Raw genomic sequence first — 9385 nt, 5'->3', positions numbered from 1 at the left:
AATTGGCCATCTCTCATAATTTCCTATTATTTCTCTCTGCAACCCTATTCTGTTGAGGGGTATATGGAACTATGAACTGATGATGCAAACCATGTTCAGTAAAAAAACTTTGAAAGATTGATTCACATATTTCTCCCCATTGTCAATGTGTATACACCTAATAGAAAGACCAGGCTACTTCTCCATAAATGTCTTAAAGATTCCAAATGAATCAAAGACACCAGACTTGTAATTCTAAAAGTACACCCATGTACATCTAGAGAAATCATCTATCAAGGTACATATTGAGCACCTGAAAAGGATGGAGTGGGGAATGACATAGGATCACTGTGTATCAACTCCAATGGTGCCTTAGCACATGTAGATCTACCTGACAGAAATTGATCTTTGTAATGTTTGCTAAGTGCACAACCTTGACAAACACCATCAGTACAAGAGATTTGAGGTAGCTTAATCACTAACTTCTATGTACTTATTTGTTCTAGATATTTGTAGTTGACATGGCCAAAATTCTCATGCTAATTTTTTCTACTTTGTGTGTGTGAGAAATAAGAGAAACACTTGTAGAATCAAAGCTCTTAAAGCCATCAAACTGATATAAGTAAGACTGAAGATCAACACTCCTAGTAGCAACAACCAAGTAAGGATCATGGAGGTCTCAAATAACTACATCATGTGGGGATAACTCAACTGTCTTTCCAGAGCCAAAATGAGGTTCATAGAAATGGCAAGAACCAAGAGAACATCTTGTAGTGAACCACCTTCTAAAGAGATAGTTCTTGAACCTATGACTAGAAGTTGTGTAGAATCACCAATTGTAAACTATGCAGTAACACTCTCAGCAAGTGAGGTAACCAAATTAGATGAGTGTGTCATATGGTGCGAAACCCCTGAATCAAGAATCCAAGTAGTTGTACCTGATAATGCTCATGCAAAAAGCATGTCCTTTCCCTAAAGGAGGAGGTGGTGGCTTTGGAGAAGCAATATTGTGTTGTTGCATAGCCTCCTCTAAAGCCTCAAGATGTTTCCAACACCTGGAAACTAGATGTCCTTCCTTGCCACAAAAACTGCAAGGATCACTTGTGTACTTCTTAGTCTTGGAGGAAGACTCACTAGACTTAAAAGATTTACCCTTTTGAGAGAGTTTTTGAGCACTTGATTTAGGAGTAGGCTTGGAGGAACTCTCACTGCCCACTGAATATGTCTTGTGCTTCAATTTTTGCTTCAGCTTCCCTGTAGATGTCGAGAAATGAATGCCTATCTTTGAGCTAGTGATAGTATCCAACTGCTTAAGCTTGGACTTCTCTCTAGTCAAGTGATCACAAAAGGCATCAAAATTGGGCATGACAAATATGGGACCCAAGACATCCATAGTAAAATGGAAGGTGGAGAGAAAATTTGAAAGTTTCCTTGAAGCTTTGATAGAATTAGATAGATGCATTCCTTATTTGTCTTCACTTTTCCACATCCCTGTAACAAAGTTATCTACTGTTTGAACCTCACAAGAAAGTCCTCAATAGAGGGGAAAGCACTGGGTACAAGAGAAGTAAGCTTTGCCTCAATTTGAAGTGCTCTGAAATCATTGATGGTGCCAAACAAGTCATTAAACTTGGCTCGCATTTCTTGATGAATGGAAAAATCATCAAGATGAAACTGTAACATATCTAAAACACTCAAAGAAATCAGACCCATGTCTTCATCCATCTTATTCATGTGCTACAAAGTCTTATATTGACTCTAAACAAGACCACAAACCCTTTAAATGGAGACGTTGTTGCATGTGAGACTTCTACGTGTGATAGTTGTGTGAGTTTAGAAGTACTAGACAATAAGAGGTCTCGACCATTGTTTTAAGAAGGGGTTTTAAAGGTTTTTGATATGTTGATATTATAATAAAAAATAATGAAAAAACACCCCCCACAATGCAAAGCATTGAACCCCATCTTATAGAAGGAATGTGTATACAAGAATAAAGGAAAAAAGCTTCAGTTGTGTATCACAAATACTTGATATTATATATTGGTGAAATGATAGAGAATATGGAAAGTGTTGGACAAAAGCTTTTCGATGCTTTTTCCAGATAAAAAAATGAACCTAAAACGAACAAGTTATGCCCCCCGAAAGATTGAAGAAATCATTAGATTTCAAGCGCAAAAATAGGTACCTAACTAGAAAAAAACCCCCAAAAAATACTTGTAGCATTATCTCCAGCTTTGAATCAACTTTCCAACACTTATTTCAGATAAAAAAAATGAATCCCATATGCTCAAGTTAGAGCAAAAGTTTGACAAGGCCTCTAAAAAGCCAAAAAAAATTGCAAATCCCTTTAAAAATGACAAGGGGCTAAAAAAATTGGCCCTTGGGCCCCCACGTGACCGTGGGCTAGATTGGGGAGGGACAAAGGTGGCCCAGCAGTGATGCTTGGGCAAAGGAGAGGCGGTGACGGTGTGCTGGCTGAGTGGTGGTGGCAGCTTGGGGCAACTGACGATTTGAAGGCCACAATAGTTAGGCTAACTATTTATGGTCAATGCGATGGTTTATCAGGACCACTAGTGGTTTTGCTAATTATTGAAATTTTTCTAAACTATTGGCAATCAAAAATGCAAATTAAAAAAAAAAATAGTGATTTTCTCTGTCTCAGAGTGCGTGCAAAGACCGTATGACCTTGTTATGCAAAAAAAAGCCTCCCAGGTCAACGTTGTGCAAAATCAATAGACTTTATATGAAAAAGAAGGTTTTGACACCTTCTGAATCCAACCGCGAGATCTGTTTGGCCTCAAAGTGCTCCAAATATTAGAGACCCCCTATTTTCACATAAAATACCCAATAAACGTCAAATCTATTATGTCAAACCCTCGTTCTTCTTTTTCTCCAAATACTAAACAAGCTACAATAGATCTGACTCTAATACGATGAAGGATTTGAGCAATACAAATCCACAAAGCCTAAAGAATACTTGAATGTAAGAACCTACCACAGAGAAGAAAAAGCAAAGAATAGGCAAGGGTTTTGCTTTGAGAATATGCAAGTTGTATTATCAAATTGAAAAAATTAAGAGATATTTACAAAAGATCAATCCTTATAGAAGGAGATTGAAAAACCTAAAAAAGAAACCCTAAGAGGTAAATGACATTTAATAATTACTAATTAATTATTAAATGGTTTATGCAAAGTGCATAAAGTGAAATCTTAAGAAGGGAGTAAAGGTAATTTAATAAATTAAATTAAATTAACACTTTACTCTAACAATGTTTTGTCTTTGTTTTTCATTTGCATTATTTGAGTAGTATCATTGGGGACACTCATGCAGATTGATCCTAATCTTCATTTTGGTTTAAGAGGAGGTTCTTCATTCAACACTATGGTAGTTATGATTCAACGAATGTTCACAACTTTTCTTGTCACAAAAGATTTTTCTTGTAAATATTGAGAGGGTGGGGGGTGTTGGTGTTCAATTAATTCTAGCTTTCATGCCTTAACTAAATGTTATAGGTCTATTTATTATGTAATTTTTGGATTGTCTATTGTTTCTCCAATGAACTTTAGTCATTTGGGCTAGTTTGATGATTGCATGTTCACCATAACTACTCTTCTTGCGATATTTTGATTTGTATAAAGCATTCTTCTTCTTTTTTATTGATAAGAGGTTGAAGCCAAGATTCATTCTTATTACGTGTTGTCATTAATTATTATTAAATTATTTATTAAAGTCAACTAGACTCAAACCCAAGACCTTCTAGATAGGAAGCTCACAATTTACCATTGTGGTGTAGGCTCTTGCCTTTGTATAAAACACTCTTGATATGTTCCTTGTAAAGAAATCAATGATTAATAAAACTTCATTGTTCAATGGCTTCATTATTTCTCTATTTTATTTCCACAAGTTATTTTTCTTATTTCCAAGCTAGACCTATGCAGTCATAGATGCTCAAAAAAATCTCTACATACGGATGCTACCTGGTCTAAGGAGATTGTTTTGATAGTGGAGAGAATTTATGGGGCATCTTTTAATAATTTGGATGAGGAGGATTTTGATTTGGTTGTGCATATGAATTAGATATAGTTGAACCCTAAATAATATCACAATCAATTGCTAAAATACTTCATACCAATCCAATTAGGAAGAAGATTGGGATGAAAACCAAGAAACAAAAGAGGCATGAGTGTGCATTTTCTAGAGAACAACATTACATTTGCACTTACCTAACTCATTCCAAGGGAGTAAGTGCCTCCTTTAGATTGGCATGACACTTCTCTCGAGGTTGTTAGGGGCTTATTAGCCTTTGATTGTTGATGCACTTATTGGCATCACATGGCTACTTTAGTGCAATGGATGGTTTGTATTCTTTACTATACTGGTAGTGCATCTAATGGTATTGGTTTTACCTGGACTCCAACCTTGTCTTGGCTATGTGTTGGGTTTTCATGAATGGTTTTTTATTTGGATGATTTGTCGAGTTTCTTCTACGATTTCTACATCCTTTTTATTGATTACTGTCTTTTTTTTTTGTCTTGCACAGATTGTCCAACCTTTGATGCTCTATGTTGTTATGTCTAACATCATATGTGTGGATTGTGTTACACACTCTTTGTAATCATTTTTTGCTACAATGAAAATGGATGCAATCCCCTTGGTAGAAAATTTCTTTATGTGTATATAATATGAGTGTGTGTGTGTGTGGAGAGAGAGAGAGAGAGAGAGAGAGAGAGAGAGAGAGAGAGAGAGAGAGAGAGAGAGAGAGAGAGAGAGAGAGAGAGAGAGAGAGAGAGAGAGAGAGAGAGAGAGAGAGAGAGAATTTTATTTCTAAATTTTGTTGGATTAGCTATATTTAGTTTTTCTAGATCAATATCCCTGATTGTGAACCAACTCGTAAGTTACACACTATATATGCTTGCACATTTGCTTGTGTTTTCCAATTTTTGTGAACACTAATCAATATTTGAAGTTAACCAAGATCAAATTCAATACTACTAGTTGGTAGTTTTGTTGGTTTTCTTAGTTTAGATTTTAATTTCTTTGTCTTATTAATAATAGTCACACTAAAATTGGTTGGTGGAGAAACTAACTTGTACTTTGTGTGTTTTGAGGATTTTTCAAGAGGCATATTCCTTGCAACATTCTCATTTTTGTTTATTTTAGGTAGTACTGAAATTGTTGCATATAAATATTCTCTACCCTTGTATGCTTGTACAAACTTGGGTTTAAGAGAAATTGTATTATTTATAATAAGGTGTGTGCCCTTGCTCTCCTTCTGATGTGTAATCCAACACTTAGGTTCATGAATGGCTTAACCTCGTTGTGTTTTATAAGTCAAGTGGATGTATCATGAATTAATTGATTAACCTTTTGGTGCAATGACAACGGACATTGTCTTTTCCAAGAGTGGCATTTCATCACCCCTTAATTCTTCCTCAAATGGTTCTTCTCTCAAGCTGCTATATAAAAGGTGGGTAGGCAAAAGCCTGAATCATACAATGAATGTTGTGCTAGTAATGTCAGTCTAGATGGGTATGTACCCATGTTTATATGACATGTATAGGGCCTCTAGAAAAGTTGATCAAAACCATTAATGGCTTGCTACCAAATTTAAATGTATTAAAACAATGAATTGAAACTAAACACCCTAAGATCAATAGCCACCTTGTAGCCTTGGTCTAAACATTTCAATGCAGAGGGATTGTATCATACCTTGAAGTTACTCACCATATTTATTTCCTTGGAAACAAGGTAAAAATTGTGATATAGTTGTCTAGAAATAGGATAGTTACCTACCAAACCAAGCATCCTAGCTTACCAAATTATTCACCAAAAAATGCATACACCACATAGTCTCTCACATATAAAGGTACATAGTATGAGGACAAAAGGAATACCAAGTTGTGACCCATATCCATATTTACATTACAAAGAAATACAACTTTAGGTAAATAGGTAAGAGCTTGATGATGATGGTATATCTATGTAAATTTGACTTTGAGAAACTATTTGATGCAAAAATTTACATTTTATTATTTTGTCTATTTGGAATGTTTTCTTGCGATAATATTATCTCATGAGATACTTTAAAACCACCCAAAAGAAGAAGATAATTTTTCAAACATGTAAAATCAATCCAATATTGTCCATATTTAAGCGTGCTCGGGTTGGAGTAGTACTAGGATGGGTAACCTCTCAGGAAATCTCAATGCTTCACTTGTGTGAGCATCACCTAGATCTAATGAGTGCTAAGTGTTCCATTTATTCTCATGAGAGATGGATTCATGTTGAATCACTACTCATGAAACATGGGTCAATGAGTTTGACTCAAAATCACACAATTAAATCCTGATAGCAATATCACAGTCCAAATCTATTAAAGTTGTCCTTTAGTTTATGCACCTTTGCTTTGGTGATTGTGCCCTTTTATATCTACACCTAACAAATAGTCCTTTTTATCTATTAGAATGTAATGCTACATTTCAAATATCTAAAAACTATATTTTGGCACATACATATTATATTTAGTGATTGCTCTTTTTGGCACATAGGTCTAATGAACAATGTTTATGCCTTGTTAGAATCAAAATCATCTTTATCAATTTCCAGAGAACCCAAGTGTCACATGATCTAGTTTGAAATGTGTGTGATATCTATGACCTTCTAGTTATCCATCCCAAGATATTAAGACCTTCGGTTAAAACAAACCCATATCATCCCTTGGCCCAAACGTTAAACACATCAATTTATCTTATCACAATAGTCATGTTCATATTGCCCTTTCATTTTTATGCAAATTATTTTTACAAATATTCCATGGTTAATCCTTGAGTCATCCATTGATTATTAATCAAATCATTATTCAACCTTCATTTTGAACCCAGGAACATAAATCAATCATTCAAACCTCACTAATTAATAAAACATGACTAGCCAATCTTGTTCACCTAATCCATCCAACCATCAGCCAAATCAATCATAATCCTAAAGGTTAAATTTTTTTTCCAAGTTTTGGTTAAGATCCCTTGTTACTTTTAATCTCCAGCTAAAATGTAGTGCTTTAAAACTTGTGTATCTTAAGTATATTTGCATTTAAAGTTGCTTTAGCATCTAGATTAATTAGCTAAGTAATTATATTTTCCTAAGTTAGTGCTCTCCAAATAATCTCATCATACTAAAATTTGCCTGTCTCATATAGAAGATAAATCTTAAGCAATCCTTATGATTTCAAGGATTTATATTTTACTTGTTAACCACCAAATCCATGCCTCATGTTACAATCATAATCATGCTTCTTATTTTATGCATCTTGCTTTTGTCTTTCTTTGAAGTTGAACTTGAAGTTGAAGTTTCACTTTTCAATTCAAGTTTAGGTTCAAGTCAAACAACATATGAGTGTTAAAAATTTAAAACCCTCTTTGTTCCAAGTCTCCAATGGTTAGTCCACCAATGTGTCAAGTTGAACTTGAGATTCTCAACTTCAACATTATGTTTTCTAACATAATTTTGCCTCATTTTTTCTGTAGGGTTTTGGTTTAAAAGCATTTAATAATGGAGTTTCATAAACTATACACAATGCTAGGATTGGATGTTGAACGCATGATAAAAGTGACAATTGGAAGACACATGTTAAAGTACGAGTCATCATTAGATGGAGTGAGATGGCAAGTTGATGTCATTCAAGTGTGAGATCGTGTGTTGATTTGATGGGATCAATTAACTAAAAATATTATAATGTCTTGTCAAATAAATCCTTGCACAAGTGTATCAATGATTTCACATTCCTGTATCTGTTCATGATCTTTCTCAAAATTTGCACCTTAAGTACTCATTTTCTTGCCTTGTAACGTAAACTTGTTATTCTAGAGTTTGGAGCGACAAGCTGGTAAGGATTGTGAAGGAGTAATTTAGCATGCAAAATTGGTGAGCACAAAGCAACCTTCCTTATTCTTTTCCATTTCCTGGTTTCTCTTTAAGAATTTTAGGCAGCTATTTTTAGTGGGTCATTTTTCATTTTCAAATAAACATGACCTTGTTTTGGCCAAAACTCTTGAAACCTGAGAAAGCCTATTTGTTGAGCTCCCTCACTAAAATTTGAGATACATGTTTAGTAAATGTAAATTTAACGAAGCTTGTAGAAAGAACCAAAAATGCCTAAAATGGAACCATATCTCAGAAATTGATCAGTAGTGGATTGTTTTCCTTCTATTGTGAGTCCTGAGTTAATAATAGAATCTATGAACCATCATGACCCTCAGAGCAGGTGTATAAAGAAGGTTTCAGGTGAAGTCTTAGCAAGAGTTGATAGAGTAACAGTTGTATTAGCTATGAGAATTCCTCACAAGGAACCTTGTGAGGCTTGGACTTTTGAAGAAGCAACGTGGCTGTATGAAAAGAATAAGAAAGATTACAATTTTGTGGTAGCACAAAGTTGGCTTTTAAAGTCGGCGACATGAGGGTCGATGTTGCCTAAACCACTAACCATTGATCATTTTATTAAGGAAATTGTTGATATAGTCTTCCTCTTGAATAAGGTAAAAGGGAACGAGCACGCTTTCCACTAGGAGGACTGGATGTATTTCTTCATCCAGAAAATTATAGGAGGTGAAAAAATTGTTGATTGGGTTGAGTTGATAGCAGAAGGATTACATAAAGGGCTTCTGAGTTTAGCTAACTTCGCTCCTTTCTTCATTTCATCTTTCCTTATTTACATTTTGGCTATTTCAAAGGAGTCAAAAGGTCTTTCTTATGAACTATAGATAGAAGATATGACAATATATCAATACTATAAACATTTACAAGCTAAAAAACCCTCTCAAGAATTCAAAAGGATCACTGGTGTATTTTTGGGCAGGTTGGTATTTGAACTCAGGGGAAAGGAAAATTGCAAACTTTCAAAACAAGCCATGCAAACAGTTAAAATCAATTGTTGCTATTTCATCCAGTTTATTGGGTTCACCTATCTCATAATTGGTGCCTTAGATGGCAAATCTCTAAAGCTACCCCGTTATTTCTTAGACAATATTGTTATGTTATAAATATGCATACAACTGATCATTGTGGAGAACTTTTCTAAAAGCACTAAGAAAACATTTGTGATACTTTTTCCTATAGAATTGGGTCATTATAGATGCCCAAACTTCAAGCATGCTATGATGGTAAAGGTGGATATATCTAACCTCTGTCTTAAACCTTATGTCTCTAGGAAAGGTTTTGATTACGAAGGGTTTGCTAAAGAGAATTTCAAGGTTACATCCGCTTTCAGACATATCCCTCATTTAGAGGATTATTGGGCTAGCTGCTCTGATGAATTAGAGGTTAGAAAAAGGTTGTGGTCAAGGATGACCTTGGATCAAGTAAAAACCTTCTTGAGATCGACCTAGAAACTTGTGGATTAAAGGAGGATGA

This window comes from Cupressus sempervirens, chromosome 8 (genome assembly GCF_028749045.1).
Source record: "Cupressus sempervirens isolate cs-2001-9-10 chromosome 8, ASM2874904v1, whole genome shotgun sequence".
Classification (NCBI taxonomy): Eukaryota; Viridiplantae; Streptophyta; class Pinopsida; order Cupressales; family Cupressaceae; genus Cupressus; species Cupressus sempervirens.
This window is presented reverse-complemented; position numbering follows the sequence as displayed.